The following is a 20,322-nucleotide window of genomic DNA, read 5'->3' as shown; positions in this document are numbered from 1 at the left end:
AATCTATGAACCGAAAACCGTTTGGTTTCAGAACCTGTGAAAACCCACGAAGTTTCAGCTTCGTTATTGAAATAAGCTTCAATAGCATCTTTCTTTGTCCATAGCTCTTGAAGTTCCGCTTCTGTTAGTTTGATACCCTTTGTTAAATCCAATAGACCGCAGTAGATGGTTTCATCTGCATAAACGATTAACCCTTTGTCAGCAGACACAGGAAATGAACAATTCCTATAAAATAAATACATTAAGACAAAGTTAAGAATTATCACTGAGTATTCCTACTTACATTTTAAGGTTCCTCGGAGTCACTTCCAATACAATTCAGATGGTGAACTTTCTAAATATGGTCTTACTATTATACGGTTTTCCCTTTTTATACTCTGAAATTATTTATCTTCGATATCTTATTTATTAAAACGGAGTTTAAAATTAATTCCATTCTACGTATACGCATTTTGAAGTGTATCGCGTTACGTATATAGGAATTTACCCGGTCCTCATACGGAATCACGTGTACAATTACAATACTTGAGAACGATACGTTTCTCATACTTAAACTTAATATTCGTTTGAAATACTCGTGAGAGAACGATACGTTTCTCATACTTAAACTTAATATTCGTTTGAAATACTCGTGAGATAGGTTCAAGTGCCAAGCATATTTAAGTACTACAATGATATTAAAATTAAGTTTAAAAATATTTCCATTCTAGGTCATTTTAACAACGAATATTCCGTGACGTCAAAACACTCAAATCCATGTTTTAAATTCAAATTAACCGCGCCCCAATCCACGCACGTTAACCGCGTCCCATATTCCATGACGTCAAAACACTCTTAAATTCAAATTAACCGCGCCTCCCGGGGAATCCGCGCGCGCCGCCTAGGTTATCACTTTTTACATCATTTCAACTTATTCCGTACGATAAAACGCGATAAGATATACGTTCAAGTGTCTTTCAAGATAAGCAGATATAAATGAACAAGCTGGCCTGAACACAATATGTTGATATGTGGGAAAACAAATCGTCGCGAGAAATATCATAAATACATTGACTTTTCGATGATTTTACCCCCATTTCACCCTTAAATCCCGGATCTCGATCCCGAACCTAAACCTGAACCTGGGACTGACGGGTCGACCTCACTTTCCTTCTACTGAAGTTGTCACTATACCTTTAAGCGGGAGTATATTAAAACCTTGAAATGTCGTCTGTTGTGGGCCGCCGTAGTGCCTAGCGGAACGGAGGGGTACAAATACATAACTTTATGCTAACCACCACCAGGGTAACCACGGGAAACCCTCCAATTTTTAATAGGTTTTAATAGGAAATAGATTAATTTATATGAAATTATAGTAACGTTCAGATTAATTCATAGGAAATTTTAGTAACGTTCAGATTAATTCATAGGAAATTATAGGAACGTTCAGATTAATTGATAGGAAATTATAGTAACGTTCAGCTTAATTCATAGGAAATTATAGGAACGTTCAGATTAATTTATACGAAATTATAGGAACGTTCAGATTAATTTATATGAAATTATAATTAATTATATAAAACTAATTCTTTTAAAGGAACTTATGGTTGAACAAAAATATTACATTTAATATGAAAAAATCCCACAAATATACTATAATGATATAACATTTTCATTTTTAAACACCAGCCAGCCGTCGAACTTTAAAAATTTATGGAAATTGAAGCGCAAAGTACGAAACATAGGAAAATAAAGGAAAATTGTAAAATTATAGGAAGTTATAGGAAGACAGTCGAAATGTAGGAAAAATTATGAAATAAAGGAAGTGTAACTAATAATAATCAACTAAACTAATACCCAAGGCACCACCATCGAGCGATTTGTAAAGCCAATTACCGGTGACCGGGTTAGATTGTTTAGGCGGGTGGCCAGCCCTTCATGCCACGCGAGCCAACAGCTCCCTACCCTTACTAAGGACCTTACTCGGGCCCGCGCAGCCTAGGAGGCCGTGTTTGAACAAACTAGTATAGCTATCTCTAGTAACAACGGCTCTCTTTGGGCCGGGATATTAAATTTTACCGGGCCCAGGCTCGCTTTCGGTGGCCCTGCACTAACTATTACTAACTAGCGCCAGTTACCCCGAGATATTTAATAACCAAGGTGGAAATAAGGTGAAATTAGGTGATCCACTAAAAAATGCGACTTTAAAAATTATTATTTTAATCAAATGTTAACTATTCGACACCAATTTAAATGGAGTATACACTACGATGAAAAATCTGCTTAACGGTTAATTTGTTAACTTCACTAGCGCCGGTTGGTCCTAGTTATTTAATAAATACAAAAATTTCATTCGTCACAACTTTATTTTGCCAATGAATTACCCTGGTTTAAGGCGGACTACATAAATCTTCGGTTTACCCGTCTTTAACTGGAAGTCGGCTGACTGCAATACACATGTGCCATGCAGTCAGCCTAGTTCCAGTACAAATAAAAATAATTTATTTTCGCGTTAATTTTATTCGTCAGTTCGTTACCAATTTGAAATTAGCTAAAACGAATGCCAAATTCGTTACGGACCAAAACCGTTGTATTTTTAGGAGGAAAAGAGTTGTAAACAGGGGTTTACATACTAATCGTAACTAAGGGTCGTGTCAGCTCCTAAATAAGTAAAACAAGGATACCCTAAAAATAACATAAAATATTATACAACCAGTTCATTTAAACTGTAATTTTATTTATTTATCATTTAATGACTGTTTGAAAAATAATAATTTGGGCCAAGCCGTAATAAAAACTAGCATTTAAATTAGTCCTATTAATTACAATTAATTTGTACTTGTAATTTAGTGTTCTCGAAATTGGCCTCATTAAAAAGAAACTACTACATTATCCTAATGCAATGAATTTTCGTTGAAAAAAGTATTTGATTTAAATTGCCATATTTAAAATACACTTTTTAAATATAAGTATATTTCGCTACCTAAGAAGTAATCAAAACACCCCATTTTAAAACAAAAACAAAGTTTATAATTTCATATCAATAATAATTGAAATGAACTAAAAATAAAGTTAAAGCAAAACGAAAGAATTAAGTAATAAATCAGTCCAAAGTAAAAATACTTTAAGATTCACATTTCTTTCAAAAGTAACGTATGTTGACTTGCTTGATTCTGTGTTTTGAAACTTCAAACAAGGTTGCCACCAATTTTTCACATTCAAATTCCCTGACTTTTCCAGGTTTTCCCTGACCATCTCCGTAGATTTTCCTAGACTTATTCTGTGAAAATATTTTAAATTTTTTACCCTTAATTTTAGTAAAGGTTTTCTATTTGCAACCTAAATTAAATTCCATGACATATGACATTTCCCTGATTTTTAGACTAATTTTTAAAATTCCGACTTTTCCCTGATATTTAGACTAATTTTTAAAATTCCCCGACTTTTCCCTGATATTTAGACTAATTTTTAAAATTCCCCGACTTTTCCCTGATTTTTAGACTAATTTTTAAAATTCCGACTTTTCCCTGATTTGTAGACTAATTTTTAAAATTCCGACTTTTCCCTGATATTTAGACTAATTTTTAAAATTCCCCGACTTTTCCCTGATATTTAGACTAATTTTTAAAATTCCCCGACTTTTCCCTGATATTTAGACTAATTTTTAAAATTCCCCGACTTTTCCCTGATATTTAGACTAATTTTTAAAATTCCCCGACTTTTCCCTGATATTTAGACTAATTTTTAAAATTCCCCGACTTTTCCCTGATATTTAGACTAATTTTTAAAATTCCCCGACTTTTCCCTGATATTTAGACTAATTTTTAAAATTCCCCGACTTTTCCCTGATATTTAGACTAATTTTTAAAATTCCCCGACTTTTCCCTGATATTTAGACTAATTTTTAAAATTCCCCGACTTTTCCCTTTGTCAGCAGACACAGGAAATGAACAATTCCTATAAAATAAATACATTAAGACAAAGTTAAGAATTATCACTGAGTATTCCTACTTACATTTTAAGGTTCCTCGGAGTCACTTCCAATACAATTCAGATGGTGAACTTTCTAAATATGGTCTTACTATTATACGGTTTTCCCTTTTTATACTCTGAAATTATTTATCTTCGATATCTTATTTATTAAAACGGAGTTTAAAATTAATTCCATTCTACGTATACGCATTTTGAAGTGTATCGCGTTACGTATATAGGAATTTACCCGGTCCTCATACGGAATCACGTGTACAATTACAATACTTGAGAACGATACGTTTCTCATACTTAAACTTAATATTCGTTTGAAATACTCGTGAGAGAACGATACGTTTCTCATACTTAAACTTAATATTCGTTTGAAATACTCGTGAGATAGGTTCAAGTGCCAAGCATATTTAAGTACTACAATGATATTAAAATTAAGTTTAAAAATATTTCCATTCTAGGTCATTTTAACAACGAATATTCCGTGACGTCAAAACACTCAAATCCATGTTTTAAATTCAAATTAACCGCGCCCCAATCCACGCACGTTAACCGCGTCCCATATTCCATGACGTCAAAACACTCTTAAATTCAAATTAACCGCGCCTCCCGGGGAATCCGCGCGCGCCGCCTAGGTTATCACTTTTTACATCATTTCAACTTATTCCGTACGATAAAACGCGATAAGATATACGTTCAAGTGTCTTTCAAGATAAGCAGATATAAATGAACAAGCTGGCCTGAACACAATATGTTGATATGTGGGAAAACAAATCGTCGCGAGAAATATCATAAATACATTGACTTTTCGATGATTTTACCCCCATTTCACCCTTAAATCCCGGATCTCGATCCCGAACCTAAACCTGAACCTGGGACTGACGGGTCGACCTCACTTTCCTTCTACTGAAGTTGTCACTATACCTTTAAGCGGGAGTATATTAAAACCTTGAAATGTCGTCTGTTGTGGGCCGCCGTAGTGCCTAGCGGAACGGAGGGGTACAAATACATAACTTTATGCTAACCACCACCAGGGTAACCACGGGAAACCCTCCAATTTTTAATAGGTTTTAATAGGAAATAGATTAATTTATATGAAATTATAGTAACGTTCAGATTAATTCATAGGAAATTTTAGTAACGTTCAGATTAATTCATAGGAAATTATAGGAACGTTCAGATTAATTGATAGGAAATTATAGTAACGTTCAGCTTAATTCATAGGAAATTATAGGAACGTTCAGATTAATTTATACGAAATTATAGGAACGTTCAGATTAATTTATATGAAATTATAATTAATTATATAAAACTAATTCTTTTAAAGGAACTTATGGTTGAACAAAAATATTACATTTAATATGAAAAAATCCCACAAATATACTATAATGATATAACATTTTCATTTTTAAACACCAGCCAGCCGTCGAACTTTAAAAATTTATGGAAATTGAAGCGCAAAGTACGAAACATAGGAAAATAAAGGAAAATTGTAAAATTATAGGAAGTTATAGGAAGACAGTCGAAATGTAGGAAAAATTATGAAATAAAGGAAGTGTAACTAATAATAATCAACTAAACTAATACCCAAGGCACCACCATCGAGCGATTTGTAAAGCCAATTACCGGTGACCGGGTTAGATTGTTTAGGCGGGTGGCCAGCCCTTCATGCCACGCGAGCCAACAGCTCCCTACCCTTACTAAGGACCTTACTCGGGCCCGCGCAGCCTAGGAGGCCGTGTTTGAACAAACTAGTATAGCTATCTCTAGTAACAACGGCTCTCTTTGGGCCGGGATATTAAATTTTACCGGGCCCAGGCTCGCTTTCGGTGGCCCTTCACTAACTATTACTAACTAGCGCCAGTTACCCCGAGATATTTAATAACCAAGGTGGAAATAAGGTGAAATTAGGTGATCCACTAAAAAATGCGACTTTAAAAATTATTATTTTAATCAAATGTTAACTATTCGACACCAATTTAAATGGAGTATACACTACGATGAAAAATCTGCTTAACGGTTAATTTGTTAACTTCACTAGCGCCGGTTGGTCCTAGTTATTTAATAAATACAAAAATTTCATTCGTCACAACTTTATTTTGCCAATGAATTACCCTGGTTTAAGGCGGACTACATAAATCTTCGGTTTACCCGTCTTTAACTGGAAGTCGGCTGACTGCAATACACATGTGCCATGCAGTCAGCCTAGTTCCAGTACAAATAAAAATAATTTATTTTCGCGTTAATTTTATTCGTCAGTTCGTTACCAATTTGAAATTAGCTAAAACGAATGCCAAATTCGTTACGGACCAAAACCGTTGTATTTTTAGGAGGAAAAGAGTTGTAAACAGGGGTTTACATACTAATCGTAACTAAGGGTCGTGTCAGCTCCTAAATAAGTAAAACAAGGATACCCTAAAAATAACATAAAATATTATACAACCAGTTCATTTAAACTGTAATTTTATTTATTTATCATTTAATGACTGTTTGAAAAATAATAATTTGGGCCAAGCCGTAATAAAAACTAGCATTTAAATTAGTCCTATTAATTACAATTAATTTGTACTTGTAATTTAGTGTTCTCGAAATTGGCCTCATTAAAAAGAAACTACTACATTATCCTAATGCAATGAATTTTCGTTGAAAAAAGTATTTGATTTAAATTGCCATATTTAAAATACACTTTTTAAATATAAGTATATTTCGCTACCTAAGAAGTAATCAAAACACCCCATTTTAAAACAAAAACAAAGTTTATAATTTCATATCAATAATAATTGAAATGAACTAAAAATAAAGTTAAAGCAAAACGAAAGAATTAAGTAATAAATCAGTCCAAAGTAAAAATACTTTAAGATTCACATTTCTTTCAAAAGTAACGTATGTTGACTTGCTTGATTCTGTGTTTTGAAACTTCAAACAAGGTTGCCACCAATTTTTCACATTCAAATTCCCTGACTTTTCCAGGTTTTCCCTGACCATCTCCGTAGATTTTCCTAGACTTATTCTGTGAAAATATTTTAAATTTTTTACCCTTAATTTTAGTAAAGGTTTTCTATTTGCAACCTAAATTAAATTCCATGACATATGACATTTCCCTGATTTTTAGACTAATTTTTAAAATTCCGACTTTTCCCTGATATTTAGACTAATTTTTAAAATTCCCCGACTTTTCCCTGATATTTAGACTAATTTTTAAAATTCCCCGACTTTTCCCTGATTTTTAGACTAATTTTTAAAATTCCGACTTTTCCCTGATTTGTAGACTAATTTTTAAAATTCCGACTTTTCCCTGATATTTAGACTAATTTTTAAAATTCCCCGACTTTTCCCTGATATTTAGACTAATTTTTAAAATTCCCCGACTTTTCCCTGATATTTAGACTAATTTTTAAAATTCCCCGACTTTTCCCTGATATTTAGACTAATTTTTAAAATTCCCCGACTTTTCCCTGATATTTAGACTAATTTTTAAAATTCCCCGACTTTTCCCTGATATTTAGACTAATTTTTAAAATTCCCCGACTTTTCCCTGATATTTAGACTAATTTTTAAAATTCCCCGACTTTTCCCTGATATTTAGACTAATTTTTAAAATTCCCCGACTTTTCCCTGATATTTAGACTAATTTTTAAAATTCCCCGACTTTTCCCTGATATTTAGACTAATTTTTAAAATTCCCCGACTTTTCCCTGATATTTAGACTAATTTTTAAAATTCCCCGACTTTTCCCTGATATTTAGACTAATTTTTAAAATTCCCCGACTTTTCCCTGATATTTAGACTAATTTTTAAAATTCCCCGACTTTTCCCTGATTTTTAGACAATTTTTTAAAATTCCGACTTTTCCCTGATTTGTAGACTAATTTTTAAAATTCCCCAACTTTTCCCTGATTTTATACTCATATTCCAATTCCCTCACTTTCCCAAGAATCCCACGTTTCCTAGGAAAATAAATATTGATAAATAAAGTGCCTTTAAATCTGAACTTTCTAGAACAAACCCAAAATCGTGAGCCTGTCTAAGCCGAGTGATTCGACGATTGGAAACTAGGGGGCGTTGAGAACGGCCGAAAGGAGGAAAAGGGGGTAGAGAGAAATTGGAAAGACTGCCCCCTCCCCGCAACACCCATAGACCTTTCTTTCATTAATGGGTAAAGTAGAATGAGTTTAGGAACTCTAGAGTGTCTTAACCGATCTCTGGAAAGAGAGTGAGATAGGAAATGAGAAAATCAACTCCCAGAGACACACGAGCAACTCTTTAATCTTAGCAGATGATAATTCAGGGCTGCCCACCCCGCCCCGCCTTCTCCAGCCCAGTGACAAGTGACTTCGTCGCTAATTAAAAACGACAGCGCGAACGAAGGCGGGGAAACGTGCGAGTTCGGTCTAGAGGAGTCAACTGACATTGACGGAAAGGGGGTGAGAGGACACCCCAACCACCCGAAAGGAAAAAGATTGCAGTCGTCATGACAACGGCTGGTTTGGAGCGAAAAAAATATTACGATACAAGAGTTTATAGCGCGCGATTGTAACCTGTTGTGAACCACAATGATATTGGAATTTACGTAATTAAATGTTATCAGAAGTTTATCACACGCTAACAGAAAGTTAACGAATATGTAGATTAGTCCATTATGAAAAAGGATTATAAAGCTAAACGCTAAACAAATTTGAAGAAATTTAAAAACTTACTAACAGCTCGTACCGATAGGTCTTCGAGCAAACAAAAAGACGCGAAACTCGGACCAAATAGATCTTCGAGTGAAAAACTAAATAAAATTAAATAAAATAGCCAGAAATTCCAACGGTAGACCGGTTTCGTCCTATTTGGGTCTCGTCAGTACCGTGCGGGAAATCTGGCTTGCGACTATCGAAGACCTATCGGTACGAGCTATTAGACCTAGTAAGTTTTTAAATTTATTCAAATTTGTTTAGGGTTTAGCTTTTTTATCCCTTTTCATAATGCACTAATCTACATATTCGCTAATTTTGTCATCCTTTGCAATGCAGTCCATAGGTGGTTCCTTTTAACAGAAAGTAATACTGATTTTCCTGATTTCTCAAGATTCAAAAGCACCCATTGTGTTAATTTAAAATCTTAGTTTTTCTTGAGGTTATCATATTATTAAGATCAAACTGTACTCGTCATAGCTTAGCTAACTCATCTCATATTTCTATAGAAAAACCTCGACATTTCCCACTGTTTCTAATTGCTATAAAAATTTACTGAAATTTCTAAAGGTCTTGTAGACATTTGGCTTAATTTTCTTTACAACGACTAAAATACCATACGATTTCTATAAACATTTACATTATTTTTCTATGGAACGTCTAAAATTCTATACGAATTCTGTAGAAATTTGGTTTATTTTTCTATGGAACTTCTAAAATTCTTTACGAATTCTGAAGAAAATAGGTTTATTTTTATTTTTCTATGTAACGTCCAAAGTTCTAAAATAATTCTGCACAAATTTGGTTTATTTTTCTATGGAACGTCCAAAGTTCTGAAATAATTCTGCAGAAATTTTGTTAATTTTTCTATCGAACGTCCAAAGTTCTGAAATAATTCTGCAGAAATTTGGTTTATTTTTCTATCGAACGTCATAAGTTCTAAAATAGTTCTGCCGAAATTTCGTTTATTTTTCTTTAGAGCGTCTAAAATTCTGTACGAATTTGGTAGAAATTTTGTTATTTTTTCTAAATAACGACTAAAATTACATACAATTTCTAATAAAAAAAATCTAACAATTGTAAGTAAGGAATTACATTATAAACTTCAGATCTGACCGAGTAATAAAATCGTTAACAGTACAAGGGTTCATTAAGCCTTTAGTAGCTGTTTCAGGTGATATTTATTATCGAAAATATAGCGAACGTTACACCTGATACCCCCCGCGTAGCGTTACGAGCGTCGTTTGGGACCTTCGTTAGTGGTTTCAGGTAAGGGTAAACTATGAGAAGAAATACCTCCAATATAAGAAATTGCCGCTAGTCTATGAAAAGGGGGGGGGGGAGAGGGAAAAGAAATTGACTATGTAGTTCCCGCTTGGTCGAATAGGGGGCGTTGAAGACGGACCCGTCAATCAGTGGAACTTTTTCATTTTCTCCTTTCGCCACGAGAGGGCGTTGATGAACTAAAAGGGGAGAGGAGTCAACCCTTAAATCAGTCATTCCGAGCCCCACTCAGACACAACAACACCCCCCGCCAAACAGATAAATCGTTGTCTACGACGATTTACGCCGAAGCTGTGACTCATTCTTGTACGGATATTACACGAAATTAAACATACCATTTTGGTATAATTAAGGAAGAATTTATTTCTAATTAAGTAGAAGACTATGACTATATTGAGAGTTTTAAAGCGCTTTGATAAAGCAGTATACACGACGACGAAAATTGACGAAAACATTTTCTAAACATATTCAGGATTGCCACAAAATTTTCAGATTCAAATTCCCTGTTTTCCCTGACCATTTTAAGAGATTTTCCCTGACTTATTAAGGCCAAAATTTTTCTTTTATATTTTACTTTTATCAGAAGTTAATAAATTTAGATGCACTTATATTTCAGTAAAAAGGTTATTGCAATGTTGAAAAAATTAGCCAAACATTCAAGGAAATAATTGATAATCGTGGAATTTGTCATAGATCTAGAGTTAAATTACCTTCAAAAAGTGCCAAGATAAAATTGAATTCCCTGACTTTTCCCTGAATTTTTACCCAATTCTTAAAATTCCCTGACTTTTTAGGCCCATTTTAAATTCCCTGACTTTTCCCTCATTTCCCTGAGATTATATCTTAGTCCAAGAGCCCATGACAAAATAAGCATGTGGTACGGTACACGATGGGTCAAGGTATTTTTTAATTAGGTTAGTGATTTGTAACAAAGAACTGTTTGTCTTACGGGTCAATTCTTTAATTTCTTCGTTTCGTTAAAAAAATAAGAATAATATTTTTTAGAGCATTGAAATTCTTAAGTCTATTCGCGACCGAAACGAGTCTAGGTGGCGTGACGGCGCTAGCTTCTCCGAGGTAGCACCTATGATCTAGCGTCTGCTAGAGACAAATTAAAAAGTCAAAAGAACTTTTTCCTTAAATAAATTCATCAAAATATAATCAAACGATGCAAAAATTATAATATCATGCAAGTATCACTATTTATAAAGTCAAATTGACGAATAACGATGAGGAAAAACTAATAGCGTCTGCTTTAGCCGCTACCTATATAGGTTCCAATGGCGAACCAAAGGGGGCGTAGCGATAGTTTTCGGTGACGAATAGTTATTTTTATGATGTAACGTGACCTTGTTTAAATGTCGTTCTAACGTCGCAGTCTCTTACTTTGACAAGTCTACGAGCGCGCTCTACAGTCGCCAAGATAAATATAGGTTTTTCTAGCGCACGTGCAAATTGCGCGCGCAATGAATGTACTAATAAAGCTGGGTCTTGTGACGTAAGAGCAACTTATTTTTTTAAACTTTTATTCATTTTATTTTCGGCTGATTATCCTATAGGATTTCTATTAGAATTCTATAAAATTGCTATAGAAATTCGTCTCATCCTATAGGATCGCGATTACAGTTCTATAGAATTTCTATAGCCATTTGCCTCTTATATGATGTGATTACAGTTCTATAGAATTTATAAAGCCATTTGGTTCTTACATGATCTGATTACAATTCTATAGAATTTATACAGCCATTTGGCTCTTATAGGATGTGATTACAGTTCTATAGAATTTATACAGCCATTTGGCTCTTATAGGATGTGATTACAGTTCTATAGAATTTATACAGCCATTTGGCTCTTATATGATGTGATTACAATTCTATAGAATTTTTATAGCCATTTGGTTCTTACAGGATCTGATTACATTTCTATAGAATTTATATAGCCATTTGGCTCTTATAGGATGTGATTACATTTCCATAAAATTTTTATAGCCATTTGGTTCTTATAGGATGTGATTACAGTGCTATAGAATTGCTATAGCCATTTGACTCTTATAGGATCTGATTACAGTTCCATAGAATTTCTAAACAAGAGATAAAAGCACCCTTTTAAAAGGTCTCATCTACCGTATCCATACGAGAGAATTTGCGAGTCCCTTAGATGGTAATTTGGTCCGTGTTCCGAGTCAGGAAAAAGTATTAGTTGTATTACTTAGTACGAAGGCAACAACCCGAAACACACACAGCGGTCATTAGGGGGCCTTTCTAGCTGACTGATCGCAATCCGACCGAGGAAAGGCACCACGCGCATTACCGAAACCAGAAAAAGAAATATTAATAGAGACGAAAAATATTAACGTCTTTGGCCCGAAAAATAAGAACAAGTTGTCCCAAAGGCTAAATATAGTCAGGCGCTTTAGTCGCCATCTAAATACGTGAAACCGATACACCGTGAGAAATTCACGATATTTTAATTCAATTAATATGAAATTACAATTCACAACGAAACGAATTTATTTATGAGTTTTAATATAATACTAATCTTAATTTGAATATAATACCAATTCAATTACACTTTTAATTTGAAAATAATACTAATTCAATTACATTCTTAAATTGAATATAATACTAATTTAATTACATTCTTAATTTTAGTATAATACTAATTTAATAACTTTCTCAATATTAGTATAATACTAATTCAATTACATTCTTATTCTCAATATAATACCTTCTATATAATACCCTGAGAAACTTAAGTTTGATAACATTGCCAAAGGTTATCAAATTTGCAACCTTATTGAAGTATATTTCGGGCGTCGTCTATGTGGCGCCGGACTAAAAAAAGTATAGGAATACAGCGTCTCCTACAGTTGAAACAACGTATCAACAAATGGGTAAAAGAAGGTCTGTACATAAACCGTTTCTCTGATTGCGAATTTCGGTTATATCAACTCCGTGAGCGAAAGAATACCTAAGGGCTGCGAGCAGAAGCGAATAATATGTTTATCTTAGGAGAGAAGAATTCAACTCAAAATATCTTATTCGCTCTAAAGGATAAAATGGGACAAATGAAGTACAAAAATTAATGCTATGACAATTTCTCCCGATAGATCGAGTGGTAGTCAGACATTCAATTTCACTGGATAAATTTAACCCTTTTTCAAGACAAATTATAAAATTTATTACGTAATATTGTACTTTTATCAGAATTATTTGAATCATATTTTTATTTAAAGCAAGTGGCGTCTCTAGTGTAGTAATATAATGGCAGCTCCGCTAACTTATTGTATTAGAGGACTAAGTAGCTTTTATATATTTTGCAAGGGGGCATTTGTAAGGTCAATTTTGTAAGTCCGCATTTGTAAGTCCCATATTTTTAGAGCCCGCATTTTTAAGGCCAATTTCTAGAGCCTACATATTTAGGGCCAATTTTTAGAGCCTACATATTTAGGGCCAATTTCTAGAGCCTACATATTTAGGGCCAATTTCTAGAGCCTACATATTTAAGGCCAATTTCTAGAGCCCACATATTTAAGGCCAATTTTTAGAGCCCACATATTTAAGGCCAATTTTTAGAGCCTACATATTCAAGGTCAATTTTTAAAGCCTACATATTCAAGGTCAATTTTTAAAGCCTACATATTTAAGGCCAATTTTTAAAGCCTACATATTTAAGGCCAATTTATAGAGCCTACATATTTAAGGCCAATTTCTAGAGCCCACATATTTAAGGCCAATTTCTAGAGCCCACATATTTAAGGCCAATTTCTAAAGCCCACATATTTAAGGCCAATTTCTAAAGCCCACATATTTAAGGCCAATTTCTAGAGCCCACATTTTCCGGGCCAATTTTTAGAGCCCACATTTTCAAGGCCAATTTTTAGAGCCCACATTTTCAAGGCCAATTTTTAGAGCCCACATTTTCAAGGCCAATTTTTAGAGCCCACATTTCAAGGCCAATTTTTAAAGCCCACATTTTCAAGGCCAATTTTTAGAGCCCACATTTTCAAGGCCAATTTTTAGAGCCCACATTTTCAAGGCCAATTTTTAGAGCCCACATTTTCAAGACCAATTTTTAGAGCCTACACATTTAAGGCCAATTTTTAGAGCCCACATTTTCAAGACCAATTTTTAGAGCCTACACATTTAAGGCCAATTTCCAGACCCTACACTTTTGAAGCCCACATTTTTAGAGTCCATTTAAATACTATCAGTACACAAACCTGCATTTTTCATAATGTGTTACTTCTGTGACTAACAAGGAGAGTACCCGAGGTGTTTATTGCCGATTTGGTTCAAAGTCGGGCGTAATGTAGACCTATATGAGATATGAAATTACCCAAAAGGAGACGTTGCACTACCTATCAATTTTCCATGGCAACCGAACATGTTTTTGACAACTTAAAACTAAAAAATCTCCATTTAAAAAAGCATGGGAATTCCTCGGTTTCACCTACGAATTTTTTTTTTAATTTGAAAATGACGAAATGGGTAATTTGAACCACATTTAGGTAAATTGCAACATTTTTGGGGGTAAATTGCAACATTTTTGGGGGTAAATTGCAACATTTTTGGGGGGGTAAATTGCAACGTTTTTGGGGGGGTAAATTGCAACGTTTTTGGGGGGGTAAATTGCAACGTTTTTGGGGGGGTAAATTGCAACGTTTTTGGGGGGGTAAATTGCAACGTTTTTGGGGGGGTAAATTGCAACGTTTTTGGGGGTAAATTGCAACGTTTTTGGGGGGGTAAATTGCAACGTTTTTGGGGGGTAAATTGCAACGTTTTTGGGGGGGTAAATTGCAACGTTTTTGGGGGGGTAAATTGCAACGTTTTTGGGGGGGTAAATTGCAACGTTTTTGGGGGGGTAAATTGCAACGTTTTTGGGGGGGTAAATTGCAACGTTTTGGGGGGGGTAAATTGAAACGTTTTTGGGGGGGTAAATTGCAACGTTTTTGGGGGGGTAAATTGCAACGTTTTGGGGGGTAAATTGCAACGTTTTTGGGGGGTAAATTGCAACGTTTTTGGGGGCTAAATTGCAACGTTTTTGGGGGCTAAATTGCAACGTTTTTGGGGGCTAAATTGCAACGTTTTTGGGGGCTAAATTGCAACGTTTTTGGGGGCTAAATTGCAACGTTTTTGGGGGGTAAATTGCAACGTTTTTGGGGGGTAAATTGCAAGAATATTTGGGAAAATAAGGAAATGGAGATTTTATGTAAATCGAATGGGTAGTGCAACGTCTCCTTTTGGGAAATTTCATATCTCATATAGGTCTACCCCACGGCCGACTTTGAACAAAATCGGCAATAAGTACCTCGGGTACTCTCCTGGTAAGAGTATTCTATACACTTCTGATAAAACCCTCCAAACGTGACCGAGAGTACGACGCCATAGACTAGCAAAAATACTATCTCCCCAGCCCCCAGACGAAAAAAAATGAATACAAAAGGGCCGAAAGGGAGCGGGATTTACGTGGCCCACCCTTGGGATAGTTTTAGCCCCGACCCATCAGTTTCTTTCGAAAGGGGATGCTTGAAAATACATATTTTGATACACACGCGTTTCAGTGCAGAGAGAGACTGATATTTATTTCAAGAGGAATTCTTTCCTTCTTCCAAAGTTCGGGAGCTGCGGGATCCGAATTCGAAAGCAGGCGAAAAGAAAAACGAGTCGCTCAATTTGGGGCACCGTGTCCGTTTCACATTCGCCGGGTGACCACAGAAAACTCACCCAGATCTTATAATAATTATAGGTAATTTGTAGTCGATTTATAGGAATTAGAGGAAGTATAGGAAATGTGTAGTTACATTTTTAGAAATTATAGGAAATTTGTAGTTGATTTATAAGAATTATAGGAAATGTTTTAGGGAAAATACAGGAAAATATGGGATAGATTCCATTAAAACTACAGTTAAATGAAGGATAAATTCCATTAAAACTACAGGAAAATGTAGGATACACATTCCATCAAAACTACAGGAAAATGTAGGATAAATTCCATTGAAACTACAGGAAAATGTAGGATAAATTCCATTAAAACTACAGGAAAATGTAGGATACACATTCCATCAAAACTACAGGAAAATGTAGGATACACATTCCATCAAAACTACAGGAAAATGTATGATAAATTCCATTGAAAATACAGGAAAATGTAGGATAAGTTCCATTAAATAAAAGGAAAATGTAGGATAAGTTCCATTAAATAAAAGGAAAATGTAGGATAAGTTCCATTAAATAAAAGGAAAATGTAGGATAAGTTCCATTAAATAAAAGGAAAATGTAGGATAAGTTCCATTAAAATTGCGGGGAATTATAGGAAAATTTCCGTTAGTTACACGGAAAACCTGGGATTTTGAAGGTAATTTGGTTTAATAATTGGTTGAGTAAGCGAAGATTTCTAATATTTGTAAACTTATTCCTTAACTCGTAAATTCTGACAACAAAAGACACAATTGCATCAAGTGAAGCCTGAAAAATACCACAAATATAGGAAAAAAATGGGACAATAATGTAATTATAATTAGTTTATAGATCCGAATTGAAAATAAAAGTAAAAATTATAAAATATAGGAGCTGTGGTAATATTTAGTCAAGAATGTATTTATTAATATTTAAAGCCAAAAAATCTGGATGATACATTAAAGAAGTCGTTAATATTTAAGTCTGCTTTATCAAGAATGTTATTTATATTGTCGGGATAAAGATATTTACCCCTGCCACGACCGGGTTGTGTTTATGCAAATCACGATATAAATTAAAGGATTATATACCATTATTATTATTAGTAAAATATATAACTTATTGGATCGATAAAGAGCGCTGGAAACGAGAACTTCCACAGACGCCTACAAAAGCTCGTAATGTAGTAGTTCCTCCTAAGCAAAATAAGAGGTTCAAAGATAAAACAAAATGTTCGAATAGCCTCTGGTGACGACACGAAGCGGGGGGGGGGGGCTAATTTCCTATGGATTTTCAAAAACGAATTTCTGTTTTTGTAAGAGACCCGCCGAATTTGATATTTCTCTTTTCCAAGACAAAACAATATTAGTTTTTTCTCGGGGAATTTCCGAAATTGTTTTAAAGAAATGAAATCACGCCCAGAAAACGAAACAAAAATTGCGAATTGAATTTGAAAGTCTGACAGCACCTAAATGCGAAATGGATAACTTATATATTTTCAATTTAGAAGGTCGAATCGACGTTCGAATCCTGTATAATCTATATTAATTTAAAATTTAGAAAACAAGGCATTACTTTATGAATTTAAAGTATAATCAAATTCGAATACTAAATCAATTTTCAATTTCCCTAATCTTGGATACGTTGTAAATTTCGTATTTTTTACTTAAATAGGATTTTTAATCAATTAGCGGATTTGTTCCATTCTAATTACTTCTATCAGTTTTATAATACAAAATTAAACAAAATCATAATTAAATTTAATTACTTTGTAATATTTAATTCACTCATCATATTTTTGTTCATCGAATGAAATTCAACTTGTGGTTTAAATCCGACTTTTTAGTTTTTGAATCAAATTGATAAAATCAAGCAATTATTATATTTAGTTACTAAAAACCATTTCTGTAGTTCGACTGCTTAAATAATCATCAGTCAGTTAAATATATTCCTTTAAAATTAGGCTTCATCAGTTAAATATATTCCTTAATAAATTAGGCTTCATCAGTTAATATATTCCTTTATAAATTAAGCTTCATCAGTTAATATATTCCTTTATAAATTAAGCTTCATTAGTTAGTTATTTTCCTTTATAAATTAAGCTTCATTAGTTAGTTAAATATATTCCTTTATAAATTAAGCTTCATTAGTTAGTTATATTCCTTTATAAATTAAGCTTCATCAGTTAAATATATTCCTTTATAAATTAAGCTTCATTAGTTAGTTAAATATATTCCTTTATAAATTAAGCTTCATCAGTTAAATATATTCCTTTATAAATTAAGCTTCATCAGTTAAATATATTCCTTTATAAATTAAGCTTCATCAGTTAAATATATTCCTTTATAAATTAAGCTTCATCAGTTAAATATATTCCTTTATAAATTAAGCTTTATAAGTTAGTTAAATATATTCCTTTATAAATTAACCTATAAATTAACCTAATGTTGGAACCCTGTTACGACTATTATTAATTTAAGTTACCTTCGAATCTTTTAACTACAAATAATTACCAATTACACTAACTTGTAAGTTGGATGCTTTACAAAAGTTGATTACTTTTTAATTTAGTCATTCATTTAAGGGCCTATGATTTTTCAATTTGATACTACGTCAAAAAGTAGTAAATTTTAAACGTTAAAAATTTCCAAGAAACACTTAATTTTGTCCACTGTCATTGGAGGCGGTAAAAAAAAATTTTTTAAAAGATGAAATATATTTTTTTATTATTTTCAACATAAATTTAAGAAGAGCAGAGATAATAAAAAAGGGGGATTTTAAATCGCCGAACAATAGACGAACGAAAAAAAGCTATTTGGCTAAGAGACATTTCGGGCCGACTTGGCTGGAAAATTTAATTAAAATCGGAGGAGCAAAGGGCGCCTCGCTTTTAATAAATGAAATTTGGGCAAGACATAAAACCGATGAGTTGAAGAATGACGGAAAAAAATAAAGAGAGGAACAGACTTTTTTAACGAACAGTTACCCCCTCTAGCGAACCAAAAAAAAGGCGCAACCTAAAATTAAATTAAGTACTTCGACAAAATTTAATTCGCTCGTGGAAGAAAGCAGAGAGATAATTTCGGGATTTTCAAATTGAGGATGCCCAAAAGACTAAATTTTCCCGCTTAAATTTAATCAAGTCGACGCTTAATAGATTATTTTTTAAATTTGTTTTTTTTTATTAGACAGTACCGAGGGATTTTGGTGAGTCTGCTAAGAAAAATTATCTATAGACTTAGAAAATCTCGTAAAAAACTATAAATTTCGATTCTTAAAGACTATCGGTTATAATTACAATAATCAGCTAGGCTTTGGCCCAAGTCATCGAGCGATTTTATTGCCATTAATTCAGATTACCGGGTTACAATGTGTAGGAGGGTGGTGGCAAGCCCTTCATGCCATGCAAGCTAGTTTGAATTTAAAAGGAGGTCGGAACAACGTAAGACCAATCTTGGGTATTAACCTAGTTGATAATTATAAATATTATCTTAAGAAAATTCAAAAATCTTTTCGCATCTTCACCGTTTAATTGTTCCGAGAGTCATTTAAATTTCTTGATGTGTAAATCTTTTTAAAATTTTATCAGACAATTAGAAAAATATTGGATAAAAATGTGATAGGAAAATATAGGATTAAAAATGAAATTAGTTTTTTGATAGGAAAATATAGGAAAAAAAATGGAATGATAGTTTTTAAATAGGAAAATATAGGATACAAAATTTAATTACAGGATCGCTGGAAACCCTGTTTTCAAGAGTGGCACCAAAATTTTGTACATCAAGTAAACGAGAAAACGTTTCTCCCATTTTACAGCTCGAGTTTCCTTCGCTTCAAAAGTAATAATCTTAATTACTCCGCGTATCTTCGCAAAAGGGCCCAAAAGACAAGGTTTGTGCCTGGTTGGCTGGCTGGTTGTCCGACGGTATATGCAAAAAAAGCCGGCTTTTCGGGGAAGGGGAATCACGGAGGGGGGTTGCACGGGGGTAGCAACTCAGGTATAACAACGAGATAGCGCACGGTAAAAGAGGGGTGGAGAGAACCTATCACAATTAGAGAAAGTTGCTTTTTGAAAGCGTGGTGCGAGCACGCGATGGTTTGCTTTTTAAAGATAACGACTCTAGGGAGAATGCCCTGGCATTTAAGGCCCCTTCCCTGGAGGAAAAAGGAGCCGAAAACTGGATGCGGGGATCGGTTAAAAAACCTTTTACGAAATTACACACGGAGGGGAAATTTCCCCAGCACAAATTTTAAAACAGCTGACATAACAAAATAAAACGCTGTAGGGGTGTCGTGTCAAGTTTTAGGATACCAATTAATATTGATATAATAGCAAGAACATGTTTATTTTTACTTAAAGGAGGATTTAGGAACCAAATAAACTGTATACAGGGTGTTTTTAAAAAGTTATGCAAAAATGTTATAGAGATGTACGGGGTGAGTTGAGAAGTATGCCTGTTTTTTTCCCATTTTCCTACGACGAGTTAAAAGAGCGCCAGCGAGCTTCAAAGTGTGGCCTACTAGCCCCTGGAAGTAGGCTGCCACAAGCGCAAAAAGAAGAAGGTTTGGGCAAGATTGTATTTATTTCTACTCAGGGAGAATGAATATGTCGAGACTATCGACGGACACGTTGAGGCACTAACCCCGTCACGCTAAGGGGGGGGGGGGGGAAGGAGGCGGTCTTATTTTTTGCGTCCTCGCAGCAGCGTTAATCGCGTCGAAAA

At 34.0% G+C, this 20,322-nt stretch overlaps 1 protein-coding gene across 12 annotated transcripts in view; it reads right to left on the bottom strand.

The window, feature by feature from the left end:
• Window positions 1-20,322, bottom strand: part of LOC149958979 (CUGBP Elav-like family member 1) — a 570,682-nt gene that overhangs the window by 431,568 nt on the left and 118,792 nt on the right. The window lies entirely within an intron of this gene.

The sequence above is a fragment of the Leiobunum rupestre genome, chromosome 2 (genome assembly GCF_980474605.1).
Source record: "Leiobunum rupestre chromosome 2, qqLeiRupe1.1.hap1, whole genome shotgun sequence".
Taxonomy (NCBI): Eukaryota; Metazoa; Arthropoda; class Arachnida; order Opiliones; family Sclerosomatidae; genus Leiobunum; species Leiobunum rupestre.
This window is presented reverse-complemented; position numbering and strand designations above follow the sequence as displayed.